General features: G+C 35.1%; 1 protein-coding gene and 1 long non-coding RNA gene across 2 annotated transcripts in view; one reads left to right on the top strand and one right to left on the bottom strand.

Moving 5' to 3' along the window:
* Positions 1-23,638, bottom strand: part of LOC133517685 (uncharacterized) — a 125,201-nt gene that overhangs the window by 34,234 nt on the left and 67,329 nt on the right. The gene's annotated exons all lie outside the window — the stretch shown is intronic.
* LOC133517682 (uncharacterized) overlaps positions 7,927-23,638 on the top strand; it is a 37,152-nt gene continuing 21,440 nt past the window's right edge. The window contains exon 1 of the mRNA XM_061851046.1: positions 7,927-8,030. The gene's annotated coding sequence lies outside the window, so the exon portion shown is untranslated. The remainder of the gene's footprint in view (positions 8,031-23,638) is intronic.

The raw sequence follows: 23,638 nt of genomic DNA, 5'->3' as shown, positions 1-23,638 counted from the left end.
TATACATTAGCGTTAGCGTCAAATCCGGTAGTTCTGATTATTTGCAGACTTGTTTATGATGTTGGCTTAATGAATAATCTAAGTTTGTGACCTCGAACGCCGAACGCAACTTGTCAAAAATCTAAAAAACCGCGAAAATTTCGGTTTTTTTAGATTTCCGCGATTATAACTCTAAAGGACTAGATTTGATAGTACCTTCTCAAAGCGTTCTTAAAGTGGACAAAATTTTCTACAATACGAAAATATATGAAAATGATATAAAACTTGTCCTAGTTGCTAATCCGCGGGCGGGCCAGGAGCATATATCGTCAGTCATCGCCTCCCGGCTGATACTTTGTCCGATGATAGTTTAGATGCCATCATGATTTTAAAAAACAATCAGCCGGTTGTACCGCGGTGGAAAGACCGTCAGTTGATGACATGAACATGTAAAAAATACGCGCCTTACCACTTTATGTCCGCAAAGTATGCGTAATGGATATTGGGTAACGGTTTATTTGGAACGCCTGATGGAATGCTACATGCAAAGTTTCATATTTTTCTTTATTACTATCATAAAAAGGCAAAGCGCTTATTTTTTTACATATTCATGCGACCAGCTGACGTTCTTCCCACTGCGATACCACCGGCTGATGTTTTTTTATTAACAATAGCATCTGAACTATCATCTGACAAAGTATCAAATGGGAGGCGATGACTAATTTTTTTTACGTGTTTTGGTGGGTGCCATTCCTCAATCCACCAACGGAGCGGCAGGTGACGTCCACGAACGGTTCATGTGATCCACATTACAAAAGGCGACAAAGTTACTGGATTAATCGTTTGTCTTAATCTGTCATTCTGATTTATGTATTTGTAAGAAATAAATAAACAATAAATTAACAAGCTGGGGCTTGTGAAGTTTTATGAATGTGGGGATAAGAGTATTAACAGCGCTAGCTGTGACTTTCGTCGAAGACAAAGATTCCACCTCTTTAAGTCGATTATCTAAATGTATGTAAATTGTATTTATACATTTTAGCACTGTCCCTACGTCAGAAAAAAACTAAAAAGGATACGCGCCTCAGAATGGTTTTCCCTGAACTTACAATCTCTTCCTTGTCTAAAGTTAAAAGTGCAGCAAAAACAATGAAACGAATAAGATCAAGTTGCATCTTTAAAAGTAGGTACATATTTATAACTTCCCTAGAGGTAGGATCGTATTAGGACTAGTACTGGGTCAAAAAAGTAAAGGTTGGAAAGAACAGAAAAACTAATCTATACCTAAAACGATGGCATAATGAGATCTACCTATAAGAGAAAGACCGAACCGACATCAATATTTCAACACTTTTTATAGGTAGGTACGTTAAATAACGATTTCTGCAAAGTTATGACCGAATATATAACTCGTGCACGTTTCAGGAAAATTGACAATAATTTTACAATTGTACTACCATTCCTATCTTCTTTGTCAATTCATATCTCCGATCAAGTAAATTACTTAACGTATTAAGGAATCGAATCCAAAAAAGACCAAAAATGTTTATGAATCACTCGTGTCGCGTCGTAAGGTCGCGGACGGAATTCGCAGAATACGTTGCGGATCACATACACGAACACATTCATACAAGATATCATGAATATTCAGAAATTGGAATATTTTATCCTATCAACAAGGAATCTATAAAGGCATCTAATATGACTTAAGCTGAGTTATTATAATGATAAAAAAATGGAGCAATCCGCTTGTATGCAGTTTCAATATATATATATATATATATAGGTGTTAAAGAATTGAACAGTTTATATGTGGATGAATTTAGTTCTTTATATTGGATAAATGTCTAAACAGCAGATATTACACATCGTAATAGGAACCATGTACCTTAAGTTATACTTCATATTTAACACCACATTTCATTCATAATAACTGTTTAACAAACTTAATACTTAGTTTAAATATGATTTACTATCAATATGAACAATATTTTCGCGTTCACCTATAGTTAAGTGCTTACACATACAGTTTTTTAACTTTTTTGTGCGTGTGAGCTCCATAGCCACTATTATCACTAGTGAAGTGAAGGGTGAAGGTAGGTCAACTGAGATAAACATGAACTTTACTCTCGTGGTATAAATAAGTGTTAATAAACAATACAATACAAAGCACGCAAATACGAAAATCTACGGAATGTTCCCTCTCACCACCACCACCATTCAGGAATATCTTAATGTCATATATTCATATTTATAAGCTTACCTAGATATTAATTAATTTAATATAATGCATGCGACACATATGACATTACATAATATTTGCATGTCTCTATGACTAAACATGTAGTTCTGTTGTATTATTTTAAATACCATGTTTAAGCAAAGCCAAGAACCTCACCAAATATCACCAAGATGGAAGGGGGGTAAAAAAAGTAGCAAACATCGCGTGATTTGTGCACAAGCCCACAGAGCTTCAGTCCCATCTCGCGATATTTATGAACAGACAAATAGCGGGAAACGCGATCTACGGATGGGTGCTCCTCAGAAAAGGGCGTCAATGTAATACGTAATTCAATAACAAGAGGTAACGTGGAAATGTCGTAACAACCGGATTCCTGCGTTAATATTTATTGAAGTCGCTGTGCGCGCCGAGCAGCCTCTTCGTCACTTCTTGCAGTCACATGACATGGGCCCGAAGGTTTAGGTCGCTCTGCTATCTCGGAGAATTATGGTGCTCTTCACTGGCGAGGTGGCGAGGCGAGAAAATGTAATACTGGTAACTTGTTTTATCAAAGATGACTTAGCCAATAGATGAGTACTGTTTATCAAAATTATTTTATTATAAAGAAATCAGAAATCTCGAAAGTTATATCGAATCGATCATTTATTTATTATAAACATACTTACCCATTTACCCAAATACCTCACGTCAAGCTATGCAAGGGTAGCTCAATAGCTGCTGTGCACGTAAGGAGGTTAATGCTAAACGCCCTACGTGAGCTACGTTAAAAATCTAGATAATTATCTCGTAATTGTGAACTCTGTTATAATTCACAATATTGATAATTGAGTGTGGGGGGGGGGTCATATTTTTTTTCTTTCGAAGCGATTATTTCCAAAAATTTTTACTTTATCAAAAAATGGTTTATGGAACCCCCCTATTCCTTTTCAAAGACTTATCCAACGATACCCCACACCATTGAATCAAAGCAAAAAAAAATAAAAATAAATTGAATGGGGAGTATCTTAAAAAAAAACTTTATCGTAGATTTTATTTCACTGGCCTGTCGCCATGCATGATTAATGGATTCATGCCAAATTGCAGCTTTCTAGCACTAACAATTACGGAGCAAAGCCGCGGGCTGACAGACGAACATGGCGAAACTAAGGGTTTCTAGGAGATTACGAAACCCTAAAAAGGAGATCAATAGATATACCCTAACTAGGTACCTATGTAAACAACGTGTTAACGTTTATAATAATTTTGTAATTGTAGGTATAGTTCATGTTTCAGAACTCGTATACTTACTCGAAATAGCGTCTCGTGGATCTAGTCTAATTATTATGATTTAATTTAAACATACGGTAATATAATAAGTAGGTAATAAAAGTGGTACTTAACTAGGTATATATGACTTTTTAGGTTTACTACTTTTCATCTTTATTATGATTTATGATTGTTTTAAAAAGTTTAATTGAAGTAGCTATTTGTAATCAAGAGTTACCTAGTAGTATGAATTTAGGTTTACATATGGTCGCGTCGCGATCGATCCGACTATTTTATGTATATCTAATTGTAACCCAAATACTCGGAAGTTTGCTGTACCTACAAACAGTACGGTTGCTGAACCCACACATGCGTGTATTTTTGATACGACCACATAATCAAAGGGCAGTTAGTTTAGGCTGTAATTAAAACATATGTTTTATAAAAAATGGGCGACTTTTATTTTTTCATACAAAATAATTCAGCAAGCAATGTATCACTACTTTGTTTTAACTCAAAACGTCTCATTAATGACGCGACGTCACAACGAAATTCATTGCCGCTCGAAAAAAAATCAAAGTCTAATTATGCTCTGGTAGTGAAGACTAAACTAAAAAGATCTTTCAGAATTGTTTTATAGCACTAAAACCTACGTCTAGTTTAAGTTTGAGGTTATATCAAAAATACACACTGTAGAATAGGCATGATGACAAATTTTGAAATCCCTTTTAATATTGTCCGTACGTTGTATTGGATCCGAAAAACAGAATATTTAAGTTATACTTATAAGTTTTAACATAAAAATATGTAATTGTATTTTTATAGCCATTTTAAACCTCGTGCGAAAACGCTCGTTGGTGTCATAGACCGCGGGCCAGGAGCATATTTCGTCAGTCATCGCCTCCCGGCTGATACTTTGTCAGATGATAGTTTAGATGCTGTTTTAAACTAAAAAAAACCGTCAGCCAGTTCTATCGCAGCGGAATGATCGCCTTACCACTTTATATGCGGCAAAGTATGCGTAATGTGTAAATTGCGTAATCCTTTGATGGCTTTTCAGGCGTTTACGCCTGATGAAATGCTACATGCAAAGTTTCATGATTTGTTATTGCTATCATAAAAGTTATAGCGCTTATTTTTTACATGTTCATGCGACCAGCTGATGTTCTTACCACCGCGATATAACAGACTGACGATTTTTTTAACTAACAACAACATCTGAACTATCATTTGACAAAGTATCAAACGGGAGGCGATGACAATTTTATTATGTTTTACGTGTTTCGGTGGCTGCCATTCCTCAACCCACCAATGGAGCGGTAGCTGACGTCCACGAGGGTTCATCATACCTAGCCGTTAACCACTACACGAGTTTTCAGCCCGGAGACGATTGGTCATGGAAATTGTTCCTGGCTCGCAGTCTATCATGGCGTCCATTTGTGACGTCACTAGTTTCGCAGTGATGAAGGAAAGATATATGAAAGGAAACCAACCGGTTACTTAAATATGTCTTTTTCAATGAATCGATTTATCGTGATTGATATATCGATACGTTCATTGATTGTAAAATAAAATATGTGCATAAACTGACAAGAATGTCATAAATACATTTGCGAGAAAATCAAAATAAAACAAATATTGCTTACATGAGTACTTTACACACGAATATACTACTTTACATAATACATTAAAAAAATTAATCACAATAATTCATTTTATACGAAAAACACTCACTCGGTTGCAATTTAAGATGAATTGTTTAAATACCTACATTTAAATATTGAGTGAAAGTAGTGGGCGCAGGTTTTACTTTTTCATTATTTCTGTTTTTTTTAAGACAGCCAACATGACAATGCCAATGATAGTTCCATTCAGCCAAATGATTAAAAATGATTTTTAGTTAAATATCGTATTATGTAGAACAACTGCTGTTATATATTTCATACGCACGTACGTACATTGTATACCTGTATCTTTATTAATTAATCATTAATTGCTTCATATTATAGCTCATTTGTAAAATAGGCCTCTAGCGTGTGAAGCTAATTGTATATCGTATCATACGTATCTTACGCTAGACTAGTTAAAATTAAATTTATGTGATCATAGTATTTTATAAAGTAGCTCAAAATTCCAGAGCCACCAGATTTTAATTTTTTTCTCATGAATAAAATGTATGGGATAATGTAGTGTTAGTATATATTATGTACTTTTAATGGCTGCAATTTGCATACTTTCTATATTAGCCCGACGGCCATTTGTCCGGTACAAGGTGCTAAAGGTAGGTAAAAATAATATTTTTCTTAAATTCTTATGGCTGATTTTTATGTATGCTTTGTTAAATATTGTTAAAAATTGATAATCAACATTGCCAGAACATTTCAGACGGCGGTAACTCTAAAGCTGACAAAAAACATTGTAACTTTACTTATATTCTCACTCTTGATTTTTATATAATTGACGACCTGTCTGGCCTAGTGGGTAGTGACCCTGCCTATGAAGCCGATGATCCGGGGTTCAAATCCTTGTAAGTGCATATATTTGTGTGATGAGCACGAATATTTGTTCCTAAGTCATGAGTGTTTTCTATGTATTTAAGTATTTATAAATATTTATATATTATATATATCGTTGTCTAAGTACCCTCAACACAAGCCTTATTGAGCGTACCGTGGGACTTCGTCAATTTGTGTGATATTGTCCTATAATATTTATTTATTATTTATATATGATACGCAGGGAACTATTACAAAACATTTTGTAAGCAGCCAGACCAATTGGAGGGATCGGACCCACATAAGACGGATACAATGTTATGTTTACGATGCTTGATATATAAATAATCTTTACTTAATTTAGTCGTTATCATTTATTTTTCAATTTGTTCACTCTATATTATTTTATGTCTTTTTCCTTCTTGTCTGTTACCTTTCGTGATTTTTCTCACTTGATGGTCTCATCGGAAGATCAGCGTTGGAAGCCACCAGCAACATGCTGAGATGAGGCCATTTCGTGGCACTTTATACTTTCTTTGTTTTTGTTATATCATGTAGAAGAATGAGAATTCTTTTGTACAAGTTTGTTTATGAATTAAATTAAAAATGTAATTTAATGTGTCTTGTTTGTTTACGAATAAAAATTATTCTATTCTATTCTATAAAGTTTCGCTATGAGTATGAGTACAATGGTGATTATGAGATAGTTAGCCGAAACTACAAAAGTTCAAACTACTACAAAGCAAAACTACAAACTAAGAAAGTTGAATTTTGCACATCAGGTTACGTTTATAATGTATACGAGACATACAATGCGATTTTGAAAAATTCCACCCTTAACGGGTTTAAAAGGGGATGGCAGTTTGTAAGTTGTACAAGATTTGTCTGTCTGTTCTGGGATCTTGCTCAAATAAAATCCGCGTCAGCTTTCGTAAATCAGCATAATAAATGGTACATCAAATCATAAAAGTGAGCATGGTGCGTTATCTAGAGCAAAACCGTGCCTTTTAAACCAAATATGTTTTTAGGGTTCCGTAGCCAAATGGCAAAAACGGAATCGTCTGTCTGTCTGTCCGTCAGTATGTCACAGCCACTTTTTTCCGAAACTATAAGAACTACGAGTATACTGTTGAAACTTAGTAAGTAGATGTATTCTGTGAACCGCATTAATATTTTCACACAAAAATAGAATCAAACGAAATTTTTTTGGTTCTCCTTATACTTAGAACTGAAACGCAAAAATTTTTTTTCATCAAACCCATACGTGTGGGGTTTAGTATGGATAGGTCTTCAAAAATGATATTGAGTTTTCTAATATCATTTTTTTTCTATACTGGATAGTTTGCACGAGAGACCCTTCCAAAGTGGTAAAATGTGTCCCCCCCCCCCCCCCGTAACTTCTAAAATAAGAGAATGATAAAACTAAAAATAAAATAGGATGTACATTACCATGCAAACTTCCACCGAAAATTAGTTTGAACGAGATCTAGTAAGTAGTTTTTAGGGTTCCGTACCCAAAGGGTAAAACGGGACCCTATTACTAAGACTCCGCTGTCCGTCCGTAGTAGTTGGTGTAGAAGTAATAAAACGGACGAGGCTCAATCAATTAATTGGTTTATCTTCAAAACAATGTAAATATCGCTGGTCACATGATGATGCCTCAAAGGTCAATGCCGGGCGGTCGTCTTCGTCATTTGCACCTATTTAAGCCTAATATACTAACTCATATGGTAATTATAACCTTTTCGTTTTTCAGGCGAATAAAGTATATCCAAATATACTTACAAAAAATGTGTCGTAAAGTACTTACAATATTTTTGTCCCTATGTTCCCAGTTGATTCAAGTATTGTCATTTTAATTAATAAGCAAATCAGTGTAACATATGATAGGGTCCCGGCTCCCATGAACCCGCGGCGCGGGTCGGCGCCGTGCCCCCCATACTCGCGCGGCCGCGCGCATCCCCGCTACGCCGACTATATAAGACATCGCCCAAACCAGCCGCGCGCTATTACGACAGTGCCTCTGTGATTTTTCCCGCCGTCATATATTATTTAATTCAACAATAAAGGTAAGTGAACTTGAGGTTAAGGATAAAAGTGGGATCATCCGGGGTCGCATAAAATTCAGGTTTATTTAATAAAACTAGGTTTATTCTACAATCTTCATTTGGTTAATTACTTTAGTGACATTTATTTGGCACAGTAATCAAAAGATAAATTAGGGGCACACCCCTGACCTGCCATGCCGATCTTATATGTTGCGTCAAACGCTTCGGAGCCCGAAGGCTCATCACACATGACAGGGCCGACACAAAAATTGCTAATCCGTGCTTATCAGCGTCCTTAACGATTTGTGCGAACCGCCGGGCCGGGCCAAGTACCGCCTGCAAATTACAGCGAACATCTCGTATGTATGTCAAGCCACAATTGCAACACGAACCGCCGATTCTCAGATTATGCCTAAGAGCCCTTTTCTATAGTCATTTCGACACTTTTAGCATAGACGCCGAAGGGCACAAACTGCATTTATACCTAAAGAAATCCAACAAGACATTATTCAAAAAACGGGTAAATACTTCTATATCGAAGATTATCAACAAAATTAATGAAAACACGATATAGCTTTTTCGCTTTAACATTTTAAAATTCGTCTTTCATAATTTTATTCCGAGTCGAATCGTTACGAGATCTAGACTTTGATTTCGGCAAAACAAAAATATGAGAAGTTAACATTAGTTAATATCATAAAAACCTGTTGATGTCTTGCTACATCTGTCTGTATCACGAGTTGTAAACGGCATCCGGCCAGTTATTAATTAAGCATGGGCATCTAATTAAACTTAAGCTACGGTAATCCAATCGTAATTGAATACTTATCCCTCGATATTGAATACTTTTTTACTAGTTAACTATCTAGGAAAACACTTACTCGTACTTGGAAACCTATAAAAAACAACAAATATATGAATATTACGTATTTGTTGCTGATTTAATTTAACAATAACCATTGTAAATTTTTAATTGCTGGATAGTGTATGATACTATGTACATACATAATAATAATTATTTACTTTAACGGGACTTAATCCCGTTTAACTTAAATTTTAAAATTACCTCCGACGTGTCGAGGACACATTGTCCCAGTGATCTCGGAAATATTGGCTAAACTTATAATAATGTGACAAAATCGTGAACGTTTAAATCAATCAGTGTTATACATAACAATTAAATTTCTTTTTAATATTTTTTACTTTAGATACTTAACATTTAAGTTTTATTTTAAAACGTCATCGCTATAGATGTATCAAGATAATCAGTTCACATTAAGCCGCTTAAAGTTATTCGGCCAAGTGACAGATTAAACCCGTATTAGATATTATTATGTCATATCATCAAATATATTTGCATTAAGTACCGGTTTTCTGACTGAGGGACGTCTGACATTTGAATATTGTACTCGGTTAATAATAATACATATAAAAACACGTGTCAATTTTCATAGTGTTTTTCAGTTTTCAGTAAATGCCGAAAAACATTAATTAAGGTCAATACGGGTAAGTGTGGCATATGGATAAGTGTGGCTGGCCTTCACATTCGGCCTGTTTACACATTCATTAGTGTTTATTTCACACTTGAGAACACTTGCCCCATGCCACACTTAAGTATTAAGAAAAAACAACAAGGTGTAGTCCAAAATTAACTACTACTACTACTTGTTTACTAGTTATACGCACTGCCGTGCCGCGTTGCAGCGGAGGGTCGTATGTTAGCGCTAGTCCTTAGTGACATGCGTCCTTCTGCGTTGGTGCGACTGTCGCGAACTAATTAGTTGTCTGCTACTTCCAACAGTTTTATTTCTATTGTGTTTAACTTTAACTTACCCTCATATCTAACGATAAGAAAAGTCATGTTATATTAATATTAAATAGTTATAATAATTACACATTAATGTAAACAACGACAAGGGGAATCCTGATCCACCGTGATACAGTTTTTACTAGTACGGGGATCAGATGACGCTTACTCAATGTCTCATTGCATTTACCTTAAAACTTGTTTATAAATTATTTACAATGGTAAGTTCACCTTGTATCATTTATTACTTGTAAGCAGTTGTGAGCTATCATGTAGCTAAATTAAAGTTATTTTATTTAAAATAAAATAAAAAATAATAGGTACATGTCTAAAAATACCAAAGTTATTGTTGTTTTTTCCGACTTTGATTTAACATGTATGGCGTGCCCAAAACCTGCTTCATCCTAATAATCGTGGAAACAAAGATGTAAGAATATTTTGAACAACAGTAGTGGGATTTTGAATTACCTATAGTCTGTATTGTGTTACGAAGGTGTAGGGAATAGTCGATTATATCGTACCAGTTTTTACTTAAACGAAATTTTGTTCATAAGGGCAGTTACAAAGTTGTTTGTGTATAAGTTAAAAAATCTTGGCTACATTAAGTATGATCAGCACTCTGGAATAGAAGTGTGCGCCGCGCCGCCGCCGTCGTCGACAATTTTTCCACGCCACCGCCGCCGATAAATTTGACCGGCGTACAATCGGCGTGGAAATTATTGATACTCATTGTGACTTATTGTATGTTACTTAGTGAGTAGATTATTTATTTCCTTTATTGGGGGACAAACAGACATAGGCAGATGATACAGAAAAGAGGATATTGGTTTCTACATTATAAGTGCAACCTACATCCTGAGACAATTCACACTTAGACATCTACAGAACAGAGACAGACAGACATCTAAAAAATTGGCATCATTTTTGTCGTTGCGATGGTAGCTGCGATAACGATTTACCGTTAATTTAAAACTAGATCTAGGTTTTGGATTACATGTTATTATTTGATATTTTATTGTACGGTTTATTTATAGATAGCATTTTGTTTTACTTTAATATTCACTTGATTGTCAGTTTAATCAGGAAAGTCAAAGAAAATAGCAGGTTTATGCCAATAAATAGGTATAGAGTTTATTGACATAAATGTGCTATTTTCTTAGATAGTCCAGCTGCCACCATGATTTTAATGGCGTGTTTTATGATTTTTGTGTGATACTAGTGACACGCATAGGGGTAATTGTATATTCTGTATTGCGTAAATCATATATATTATTGATTGACACAATATACAATTTTACTAATAATTACACATTTCATAGTTATTTGGTGATAATCAGTTTGTTTTATTTCGCATTAATATAAAAAATAACACTTATAGTAACAATCCAAAATTCAATCAAAATTATTAAAGTCAGCTTAAAGCATCATATCATAATAAATTAGAAACAATTGGATAGGGAATTAAATCGCCAAGAACGGGTCATCATTGAGCTTCCAAATAATTAAAAAGAATATTCAATTAATTAATATAAGCCTTTTATTCAGACAATTTTTACATTTTCAAGTTTAAATTGTACATTTCTTATCGTATATGTAGTTTGACTTAAAATTTACTATTTCAGACAACGTCGGTTTGGTCTGTATGCCAATTGGCAAAGGCCTCTTCCATCCCTTTCCATTTTTTCTATCTCTCGCCAGGCTGCAAAAGAATATAGCATTTATGTCACATAAGTTCATCACGAGAGGGGCTTAAAACACTATTATGGAATACAATGGATTACCGTAAAATGGTCCTATTTTTCTCCAATATTTGCTCCAAATGAAGTAAATTATAACATTGTTTAAAACTTTTAATTATTAAATTTATTCTTATTAACAACATATTATATTAAGAACATATTATGAAGCAGGGAGTCCCGGGTTCTATTCAAATCCTTGTAAGGGCATTTATTTTTGTGTTTATCACTGATATTTGTTTCTGAGTTATGGATATTATTTATGTATTTAAGTATGTGTCTGTATATATCTATTATATTTATCGTCGTGTAGTACTCACAACGCCTTATGGATCTTACTGTGGGGATAGGTAGGCTCAAACCGTTGTGTAAGATTGTCCCATAATATTTGGCTCGTCATCAGTTGGTTCGTCTTTCAAATCTTAGGATAGTCGCTCGTAGTACACTCGTAGTCGTCGTCGTAGGATCAGTCGTTCAGAGACACGCGGGTTTTTCCCTTGCATCAACTTGCCAGAGACGTTTACTTTCTAAAAACACGATAAGTTGGAGAAATATGAAATTGAAAGAGACTAAAATTATGTTATGATGGTTCCCTACTGTGGTTAGTTCGATACTTACCTAATATTTTTTCTCATAGTTGTGATATAAATGTAATTTTATATGTGTGAGTAAGGTGCAATGACGACCAGTTTGGCCTAGTGGATAGTGACCCTGCCTACGAAGCCGATGGTTCCGGGTTCAAATCCTGGTAAGGGCATTTATTCGTGTGATGAGCATGGATATTTGTTCCTGAGTCATGGGTGTTTTCTATGTATTTAAGTATTTATAAATATTTATATATTATATATATCGTTGCCCAAGTACCCTCAACACAAGCCTTATTGAGCTTACTGTGGGACTTAGTCAATTTGTGTAATAATGTTCTATAATATTATTTATTTATGTTAGGATATAGGCATGATATTTTTTTAACATCAATTGGTTCTTATAAAATCTACAGAACTAAAACTGGAAAAGCGATACATTTGGACAAAACAGGTTTCAGTAAAAAGCGGTACTTTTTATTTATTTTTTATATAAGTTTTAAATTTAAATACGAATATTAATGACTTTGCCTCGATAAACATTGTTTTTGTTTATCTATAAATATTTTTCTTTCTTTGGTAACGTGTATTTATTTGACAAAGTCAAATGACAGGTGAGGCGGCAACGACCTTAATGAAACCCCTTAATGAAAGTCAGTTACTAGGGAAATCAAGTTATTACACCTATCCTATATTCATTTTACTTATAGCCTATTTAAATCTATACGTAGTCCACGTACCAGCAACCTGGATTGATCAATTTTCCAAAACAAACTACAAATTAATGATTTTTCTTATGAAACCTGAAAATCAAGGTCACGCCGATTTCACGCCGATCACACCGCCGCCGCCGATGATTTGCCATCGGCGCACACCTCTACTCTGGAATTAAATTGACTTGGTAATTTTTTTTTTTCGAAGGGATTCCGATGGTAATCCCTTAAACTTAGAACCTAAATCTTAAAATAGAAATAAAATACGTTACAACGTAAGAATAGTAAAAACAATGTGGAGCAGGTAGTCTTATAAACAATAGCCAGCAAAAACAGGGTAAGAATTATTCAAAAACAGATAGAATGTGAGAATGGGGAATTTAATATTGCAACATAAACTTTAAACCGTAATAGACACAGGCGAGAACTTAAAGTTTTAATTTGCTAGAATGAAAAAAGTGAAGCAGCGTTTCTTATTGGCGGGGGGATATTATTCCAGCCCCGCGTGGCAGCATACCGGAAGCTGCCACGAAAGCTAGCCGAAATGTGTCGCGGGTAGAGAAGGCGCGAGACTTGTCGTTCGTGCATTTGAGAAAACGTAAGTTTGTCGAAGAGATATGAAGGTTTTTTGCTATTTATAATTCCTAATAATAAAGAAGCAAGGTATAGCGTTCTACGTGCGTCCATTTAAGTAATTTACTATTATGGGCACGCTTTAGTATCGGAAAACAAAATCTGGCGCAGGCATTTCGTAGTCTTTATATCTGCATTTTTGTACGTTACAATAGACACTCTCCAATTACTGTGTCCGCATAATTGAGTTTTGATAGAATAAGTAAATCACAAGCTAAATAGACAAATACACACTTCTATGTTAAGGTGATCACGAATCTTATATAAAACTAAGGCGATAAAAACAATTTCGTATAGTCCCTAGAACGTGTTTTTCGAATTGAAGCCTTTCGTCTAACAGTACCCCAAGATTCCGAGCATCAGATACGGGTGTTATGCTTTCGTCTAAAATGTGGACCTGCGGATTTCGAGATATGGTATTCACTATTTGAAATTTTGAATCAATTACAATAAACATCTGACTGAGATCGTGATTAATTTTTTCAACGGGAAAATGAGTGTCTTCAGTCTTAAAGAGGTGTACATTTGTAGGTCATCTGCGTATAGGTGATATTTACAATGACTGATTATTATGTATGTTGTCTGCGCTGTATAGTAAAAATAAAATAGGACCCAGTATTGATCCCTGGGGAACGCCTCTGGTGACCATAGATTTATCTGAAACCATAGAGACGCCCTGAGAGTTGGGCGACCTACCCTTTGAGTACGCTTGCTAAGATAAGAAGCAAACCAGTGTACCGTTTTAGGGTCAAAACCATAATATGTCAATTTTGATAGCAATAAAGTAACATTGATTGTATGGTGGTAACGCCAGAGGAGCATTATTTGGTGCCTTCGCGTGTAAATAAACTAGGTCGTTCAATGGGAAATATAAACGTGGCATCACCATATGATTTAATCGGCGGCACAATATAACAGTGTCCCCCCTACCTAGAGTTACTCGATTTTACGTCAATAAATGAAAAACACGGGTTAATCTTAAGTTCTTTGAAATGCCATTCATAATGTCTCCCGCTGACCCAGCCAACAATAAAATTAAAATTCCACTTAAAATTAAGTTTTTCAAAATGTTAACAGTCCCTTGCCGACTGTCACTTGTCGTTACGCATGCGTGACGGCGCTGACAGCTTGCAACAGGCGCCGCCGCCGGCGCATCTCGCATGGATCTGTGTCAGCTACTGGGCATGCCGAACATTGTTCGATACTCATTTCGATGTCTTTGTTACAAGGTTAGACAACATTACGTAGATACTGTTTTAGAAAGTATAAGAAATGCGGGTACATTTTCAAAATATGGATATCCATTCAGAACTGTACTGTTCTGCTAGTCAGAGCGGATATACATCCGATCGATTTAACAGCCCAGTACTAAATCTTTAACAGTTTATTTACGTTTTTGTTACCCAAAATTGAGAATTTTACGTTGTTGATTCGCTGACGGTGTTTTATTAGGTAGAACAGGTACATCTAGGTGCCTATACATGTACGAGTATTACATTTCCCTACTTATGTACAACACGTTTCATGTTTTTTTGGTGTAAGTTTACCTAAAGTCACAGGACCCTAATTGCCATCATACGTATATCGCATTATGTTAATCACGTTCAACCAAAACACTTAAATTCCATATTATCGTGAGTCACTTTAAGTGTTTCATGTTTTTGCAAATATTAAATACATTATTACCTATAGATTACATGAACAAAAAGAGGATAATAGTCTTACAGCTTGAATTTTTATAACCATTGTTATAATTACTTATACTAGAGTACATATGTTGTCCCATAGTAGTTAATGTGGCTGCTACATAATGAAAGGCATTAAAATACGAGTATGGATTTATGAAACGAACGAAGTGAGATTCATAAAAGGATCACATATATGAGTATTTTAATGCCTATTTATGGACAGTTACATACACTGCTTTATCTACACACATATAATAACTATAATAAGCTCTCTATGATGTATTGAGGAACTCGCGGATATGAGGTGACGTCTACGAAATATCTTTATCACTCATTTTACACAGTTTGCTATAGTTAGTTTATAAACACCAATATTAGATTGTTAATGATGCCTTTTACCCGAGTTAAACACTCATTTCGAATACGAGGAAAGTAAACTACATGTGTTTTTTAATTGTTTATAGCATTTCTTGAAAGTGTCCACTTTCAATTAACCATACAGATAAAAGTATTGTTATTTATGGAATGGGGAGTAGGTATAATTCAATTGCTCATCTTTAAAACATGAAACTTGGCCCTCTTTCAGAATATGAGAAATGAAGAACTTTTCATTTCTCATATACTTTGAAAGTGGGTTGTTGTTGTTCTAAAAAGTGTACAGAAATTGATACATTTCTGCTCTAAAGCACTTTTTTTACGATAAGAAATTAAAATTTTGTTTTTAAATTTAAATGGATTTTTTGTACAGTTTTTATTTTGATAATTAACTACCCATTCCAAATATAACGATACTTTTACCTAAATTGTTAATTGAAAGTACCCTCAAGAAATACTACTGAAGTTTATAGCCGTGTTTTTTTTAATGCACATGTATTTTACCTTCCTCGTATTCAAACTGAAAAGTAGAGTAAGTATATAACTGGGGTGAAAGGGCACCATTTCAGTCTCGGATTGTTGGCGCTCTCACTGCCTTCGAGCGCCAAAGTACCTCGACAGAAATGGGTGCCTTTCATCCCTTTGTTAACAATCTACTATTTATAATTACAAACTAATTAAAAGATAAACTGAACGTCAAATGGCGGTATATGAACACCTTCACTGACCTATCACACATAGACAGTTAGTCCTCATAAGGCTAATCTGCCAAAAGTGAAGCCGAAACTCGATCGATGTGTGCGTGCGACGCTCGTGTCTTACGCTCAGCGACACACACATATATACAAAAATGGGTTGCCAGAGTTCATTTATTCCCCTTAAAGTAGATGGATTTTAACCACATCCTTATACTTGGCTATCAATCATTTGGGAGTGTGTATGTAGATATTAAATTTGTGGCAAAAGCTTTCAAGGTTTCTTTTAAGGACTTATTTGCACTGCAGGACTGTACTTTGTGAAATAATGTTTAAATAAAAAAACGTTTATTTTTTTATTTTACAAATGTGCACACATAATAGCTGGTAGAATTGACTTTGGAATAATGATTTTAAATGATAAATATTTAATGACGATCATTTGGATTTGATTTGGTTTGATTTTATTTGACTAAGTAATATTTTCTTCGGGTTGGTGTGGTGAAAAGTTTTGTGTTTCACTTGGGGCAAAATTTGTTTAACTCTCGTAACTTGAAACCCTCGCAACGCTCAAGATTCCATTTTTCGACATTTTGAATCTTTATTTAGCTCGAGTAGCAATATTAGCACGAGCGGTTAAACAACAACTTTTCCACTTGTAAAACAAATAACTATTTATCGTCAGTACTAGTAATTGTACCTGCAGGCCTAGCCAAGGTGGCAATCGCTATTGCTTCGAACAACGAAACGCTTTGTGTCTCTCTATCAGTCTTCCATATAAGTGCGACAGTGACAGTTGCGTTTCGTTTTTACAGACCTTAACTGTAACACCTGTGTTCCACGAATAAAATTTACTTTACTTTCTCATCAAAATGGCGAGAGCATATTCGACTATGTTTAGTCGGTTTCCATATTGCATCGTTCCTATTTAATCTAATTTTTTCCGACCATCTCGCAGACAGAAGCGGATCAGTCGGAAATCTAAAACGAATATCACACAAAATAAAAATATGAATTTAAACTGTAATTTTATAAAAGTAAAAACATAATTTGAAATAAAAGAATGAAAAACTAAAAAAGAATATTTTCTATAGTCATACAAAGAACTTAAAGTAAGCATATTAATTTTATCAATGTAATCGTCATGCCTCATTTGGAGGAAAAAAGATTCATATCACCTGGCAACATTTATAAGTAATGGCGGCTGACGAAAATTTGGATTTTTGTATTTACAATTACGTAAAAATATCACATTAAACTGGATACTTACGCGTGAAATGTTATATCAGGCGGTTTGTTTTTATTCACTGATGTATTGTGACACCAATTCACCGTCACACAAACAACCATCTTTCTTGTATTTTTTAATTTATAACCGGGAGGTGTACACAAACCAACTCGACCTTGAGTACTGCGAGGGCCGTTCGGATACGATGACACGAGGGCGACATAATGTCGTACTCGAAATGGCTTCACTAGGGATGTACAGACTAGGCATCTAGGCTCACCACACTATAGGCAATCTATGAACACCTTGTACACATGTCACGCATCCGTAGGATTTTTTAATGCATAGACTAGTCATCTATGGACAGGGGCACCCCAGTAAGTACCAGCTTCTGCCTCTGGAACGCATCCAACGAAGAGCGACTCGAATTGTTGACTGCCAGCGAATTTCGGATCGGCTTGACTCCTTGGCGCTGCGTAGAGATGTGGCCTCGCTCTGAATTTTCTATCGCTTGTATAACGAGGAGTGCTCCGAGGAATTGTTCGGATTAAACCCTGCCGCTTCTTTTCGCCATCGCCCTACGCGACAACATTTCCATCCTCACCACATAGATGGTTGGCAGTCCTCAACTGTGCGTTTCTCTAGGAACTTTTTGCCTCGCATAGCTAAACTGTAGAATGAACTGTCGCCTGCGGTATTTCCGGACCGATACGACCTTCAAACCTTCAAGAAAAGAGCGTACTCCCATCTTAAATGCCGGAAACGCACTTACAACCCCTCTGGTGTTGCAGGTGTCCATGGGCGGCGGTAATCGCTTACCATCAGGTAATCCGTCTGCTTGTTTACCTCCTGTATCATAAAAAAATACAAAGTAGAGTCGGGGCCATATCGTTCGATATCGAGTAACATGTAACAAAACAGTACCCCTAGTGTAAATAAATTCGATTTCCAAACGTGACGTACGCGTTTGCGTTTAGTCTCATTTTGTATTGGATTTCGAAAGAGCGCGCCAAGCGGGACGTTTTGGAAACTCAAAATCCTATACAAAATGAGACTTAACGCAAACGCGTTCGTCACGTTATGATGTCGATCAAAGTTACACTAGGGGTACAGAACAGAACACACATGTAACAGAATTGCTTGCAAATGACACTTCATTTCGAATAAAACGTCATCTCGAGTGATATTAGAATAGAGGTCAAATCAAATAAAATTGCTTTGTTTTTCAGAAATGTTTTGAGAATGTCCTAAGGCATTAAGTCCGCCATTTGTACTTATTTTATTGTGCAATTTACTTTAGTTTAAATAAATAAAATGAATGTTTTCTAAATTTGAATGTAATTAAAGTAAACATTAAGATTCAACCAAAGATAAAGGTTACTTAATATAGGCCGTTTGCTTATCGTTTCTGAATATAGTGAATATATTATAGGGAGGTTAAGATGTGGACGTAGATAAAATGTTTTTAAATACCCATCTTGAGATAATATATTCACTAATGAGAGAATGAACAACTAATTTAATTTTACGCTATTTACCGGTTCGAACTTCGAACCGCGAGGCGATCAAATATCGATTGAGATAGAATTTAAACTTCACTTATAAAGGAAGAATTTTTTCTCAACGGATATCATCACCTTTGTTAGTTTCGTGCTTCCATTTTGTTATACATATGTGTCATATCGAACAGGAACTAAAGACTGAAACACACCACGCCATGCCACTGCAACTTGTATAGAAAGTACAGTCGGCGTGCACTTAACAAGTACCCAAAACAAGGATAATGCGCATATTTTAGTCTTTGTTTTAATTTCATAAATTGGGCTCTTAGTAAAAATAATTAAAATTGTAAATGACTTCAAGTAATTAGTTAGTTAATAACCTGTGTTCTCCAGACAAATTTACAGCCTCTGTTTCATCAGGTGTTACAAAATTAAATTGGTTAAAGCTTTTTCAACTCAACCTTAGACTCGTAACAGACAGAAACAGAAGCCCAATCACGTGATTTATTTACTTATACAATGGTGCATTACCAAAGTGCTCGCAATAGAACAAAAACGCGGCTCCACGACTACAAAGCTAAGTAATAAATTCGTAAAATAAACTTTTTTTAAGTCAACCTTAGACTTGTAACCTAGTAGCACAAAACAGGAGTGCTGTGAAGCCTAGCTACGTGATTTAACAATAGTGTATTACCAAAGTGCTCGCAATAGAACAAAAAGGCAGTCCCACGGGTACAAAGATAAGTAATGAATCCGTATGTTGGGCAACCCAGTGCGAATTAGTTCGACAACCGATCGTATCGAGAAAGATCGCTATCTTACAAGATCATGCCGATTACGAAACATGATACTGACTTCTTAACTGGTAGCAAGTGTCACCCACCACACGTACACCCACCACGGGGTGGGTGGGGTTTGAATTGAACAGGGTTTCGTGTGCTACAGGGTGGGCATTTGCACTAAACACAAAGTGCCTATCACTCTTATTTAAGAGTGATAGGCACTTTGTTTTTAAATTTAATTATATTAAGTGCAAAATTTATTAAATATTTTTTCATAAATATATTACCTATTTTGGGTTGGCAATTGTATACGGAAGATAATTTCCGCCAAATATTTACCTCTTGCAGCAAGCAATTATTTCTAAAATGTTTGTGTTGTTTAAAACACGTTGTTTGCTCGATTAATATCGAGAAAAAGTGACAGTGATTAGCACCCAAATTTCCCTATCTTTGCAGCTCCTGGCTTATTTCTGTGGGGATATCTAAAATACCGTACCTATGCTAACAAGCTGATGAAATTTAAGCAGTCAAAACCGACTTTCCGACACAAATTTACTAAGATAACGCCGAAAATATGCGAAAATATGCTGAAAATTGCGATGATAAGATGACATATATGTCAGACATTATGTTCCGCATGTATTTCCCAATCCTGAATAATATATTTTTAAAACAATACTTAATAATCTTTGAATTTAATATGGTTAACATTTAAAAAAAATATATATATACTTACTTCTTATATGCCCAGCCTGTAGAACCATTTTTATTTTAATGCAATGTTTAAAATATGTTTAAGTAGTTAAAATAAAAATTAACACTATTTTTCCGATTATAATTATAACCTATTGTTGGTGAACATCCAAACAATATTATAAATATTATAATGAGCAAACCTGGGATAACTCGGGGTACTTATACTAAAGTGACGTAGCAAAATATTTTATCGACAATTAAATATATCGACGTTACTGTCAACATCTAAATGTTCTAGAAAATAAATATATTTATACCAAATCGCTCTGTATTAAGTTATGTATACTGCTACTTAAAATCAAAAAAGGTGTTGTTTTTGGAAAAAAATATTTTATTTTTAAACCAGGTCAGTCTTTCCACATTGGCACTAAATGTTTTATTCTAATCATTTTTTATCGTTATTTATTATTTCTTAAACATTACTCCATCTTCATTTCATAAAAAGTGAAATTTACCTTAAGTCGTAAAAATACCATAAAAGGTACATACATTATTTCGAGATTTTGTAAAATATGCCTAAAGGAGTTCTTTATCAAAACTATTTCGAGAATTTTCAATGAGCACATGTATTATATGGACGTCAAGTTTGAAATAAATATTTCAATTCAATTCTATTATTATATATCGACATCTTTTTTATCGATATCAAATCCCTAGAATGTGCTCGGAGTTATCACAGGTTTGATAATGAGTAAATCATTCTAATATATCGTCTATAATGTCAAAAAATACGTACTGATTTAATGATGTGATCATAGATCGCAATGGTTTCGCTCTTAGCCTACTTACGAGAAACCAATGCATCGTTACAAAAAGCAATGATCGAGTGCAGAGTGGCGTTGCAAATCAGCGAATGCACTTACTTATTTGATGATAGGACATTAAAGCTGAAACCGGCAGTCTTTCGAAAGGCGAACTACCCGCAACACGAGATATTTACGTCTCAGGACAAATGTCAAATGTTACGCAACCGGTCAAGGCTACGGACCTCTCGACTGTCGTGTTTTAGGTAATAATAGCTGGAAGTTTTTTGACCTTAACGTAAAAAACGTCCGGTTATTATTAAATTATTATCACCATGTTACGTGTCAAAGTCAATTGTGGATTTTATAGCAATTTAGTTATTTTATGCTCGCGGTGGTGCGTTGATGTCTTTTGTACGAGAAGTTTTCAGCTAAGTAATTTGGCAACGTTTAGAAGCGAACTATGTTGTGGTAAACATGGAAACGGGTACAAGGAAGACGTAAACCTACATAATGGTCAACAAAACAATTTTAACTCGTAAGATCTATTGTTTGTATAGGTATAAACTATACAACAAAAGAAACCTAAGTGTTAGTTTATGTATCATTAAAATTGTCGGTTCACACATGTCTAGGTCATGTTACATATATACAGGTACATTACATATCAATTTAGGCACTACAGTTGTGCAACGGCGGTCTACGCGTAATTGCTCTTTCCTCATCGATAAAAGCGTCTATTATATCTATTGTTTGCACTTACATAAAATAATGGTGAATTATTATCAAACCTCAGATCCATAACCAAACTGATTGACTAATACATTATCTTCTTTAAAAGCTTTTTATCGATCAAGATCGGCATAGCAATGTATTTGATGATGTATATATTATAGGCATAGGCAGTATACACATGTTAACACTTGTCTAAACGTAACTTTACCCGAAGCACTATTTTAACAACTCCAAAATTTTGCATTGTAAGATTTATGAGGTTTGTTTTAGTTACGACTATGGCATCGTCCTTTTTCTTTTCTTATTTTTATAATTAGTACCGTTACAAAATACAAGTTACTGACTTCTAGTCTAGTCGTGTTCTAGTAGGCTAATATTTTCTTCGAAGCACGTCAGGAGTTAAGTTTAATTTGTCTGGTTCGCCTCCAACGTATCGTAGCATTGAACTTGAAGTAGTATGTGGCTGCTAACCGCGGTTATGCCACCGATGGGCGGTAATTACTCCCTCACATTTGTTACACCATTGACTGGTCTTCATTCTAAATCTGCGATAATCGCGCTTTTCTGGCCTTGGCCAACAATAACTGTATATTATACATTTCCTATAGTGGGAATACATTGATAATGTAGAGGGGCGGTAATCACTTTGAATTACCTAAATATATTAACGATTATCTATAGAATAGAATGTGTTGAGTTATGTTATGAACTTCCTTTTGCCTACGTCTCTTAACCTCAGACCTTCAGACCTTATATTATATCACATCAGCCCAGCACACATCCGATAATATCACGCCAACATGTAATTCTAATATCGTATTCACAGTATAGATAGATCGTGACCTTGACTCGTATTGTCACGTTATTAAAGGTTAGATTTGACAAATATGCGCGTCATCGTGGATGACACGAACTATATTGTTACCAAAAAGCTGTAGGGCATATTTTGCAAGCTCGCTAAGGCGAACAAAAATCGTACCATTAAATACCTATTAGTTTTGCCTTTGATTGAATGCGGCCATAATGTTTCATTCATATTTTTCAAAGTTGTATTTATAAATACACTGCAATAAGTATAACAATTAAAGAAATCGAGACAGAGAAAATAATGAAAACTACAGGTTTGTCATGGCTTATTCGGGTATGTAGGTAGGTAAGCTTATTCGGTCTTGACAATATACATTTGAAATGTACGACTGTACTAAAGCTACTTGACCAGCAAGCGACAACCCTGCATTAGGCCAGCGAAGGATCGTGCATCGTGACCAAAACTGACGGACGAACGACCGACCTCGAAACGTTTGCGAAACGCCCCGTGGAAACACATTGTTTAAATTAGAGGGAGCCTCGCACTGCACTCGCGATTACATTCGCCAACTATTCAGGCGAGTCTTGCCTTCAGTCCATTGTGATAACGAATTGTTTGTGATCGAATAAACGTGGGAAGTTTTTTTTGCAAATTTGGCTTTAGGAGGCCTTTGGGTTCACATTCAGGACTTGTAACTACTTATATTATTGTACATTCTCCTATCGGAATCAATGCCCGACTACGGCGGAACATCATATAAATAATAGCGGCCAAGCCTCGGTTTGTCTGATCTCTAAATATAACTATGGTCATAATTACATAGGTTTAGTCCTTTATTTTCCCG

The sequence above is a fragment of the Cydia pomonella genome, chromosome 5, assembly GCF_033807575.1.
Source record: "Cydia pomonella isolate Wapato2018A chromosome 5, ilCydPomo1, whole genome shotgun sequence".
NCBI classification, from domain to species: Eukaryota; Metazoa; Arthropoda; class Insecta; order Lepidoptera; family Tortricidae; genus Cydia; species Cydia pomonella.
This window is presented reverse-complemented; position numbering and strand designations above follow the sequence as displayed.